The 600-nt window shown below is 69.0% G+C and overlaps 1 protein-coding gene across 1 annotated transcript in view; it reads left to right on the forward strand.

Annotated features, from left to right (window-relative positions):
* The first annotated feature begins 187 nt into the window (after window positions 1-187).
* LBHD2 (LBH domain containing 2) overlaps window positions 188-600 on the forward strand; it is a 5217-nt gene continuing 4804 nt past the window's right edge. The window contains exon 1 of the mRNA XM_027776394.1: window positions 188-265. The gene's annotated coding sequence lies outside the window, so the exon portion shown is untranslated. The remainder of the gene's footprint in view (window positions 266-600) is intronic.

Below are 600 nucleotides of genomic sequence, written 5' to 3' on the forward strand. Positions count from 1 at the left end.
TGAATCTCCTTTCCTGATCCCTCCAGTGGCCAGGACCAGGTCCTCCTAAGGGTAGGCTCCAGCTAGCGGATAAGGCCTTCCAGGCACTGCGTGGGGGCTGGGGCCAGGAGGCCGAAAGCTCCAGGGCCCTGCGAGGAGTGTGTGGGCAGGGAGCGCTGGGGAGCGGGGGAGCGCGGGGGAGGGCGGGACCGCGAGGGGCGAACAGAGAGCACAACACAGCGAGCACAGCAGAGCGCCAGAGCGTGAGCACCCAGCAGCGCGGCGGGTGAGTGTGCCTCCCCACCCTTGCCCAGGCCACGCGTCCCCTGTGCGACCTGGTGGCCGGTGCGGGGGGGGGAGGGAGAGGAGGAGGGGGCTTTGAGGAGTTTGGTCGGAGTTCCCGGACAGAGGGAGGGCGTGGGTTCCCGGCTGGGCTGTGCCAGGCTCACCTGGCCCTACGCACCTGGAGCCGAGATGTGGGTGGTGGAGCCGGCTGCCCTCTGCCTGCCTGCCGCTGGTTCGCGCCCGCCACGCCCACGCACTGTCAGCTGTGTCTCATCCTTCCTCTCAGCCTGTGCCATCTCTGGGGTTCTGTCTGTCTCTGGCCTCTCCCCCGAGATG

Source organism: Tupaia chinensis, unplaced genomic scaffold (assembly GCF_000334495.1).
Source record: "Tupaia chinensis unplaced genomic scaffold, TupChi_1.0 Scaffold000671_2, whole genome shotgun sequence".
In the NCBI taxonomy this organism is placed as follows: domain Eukaryota; kingdom Metazoa; phylum Chordata; class Mammalia; order Scandentia; family Tupaiidae; genus Tupaia; species Tupaia belangeri.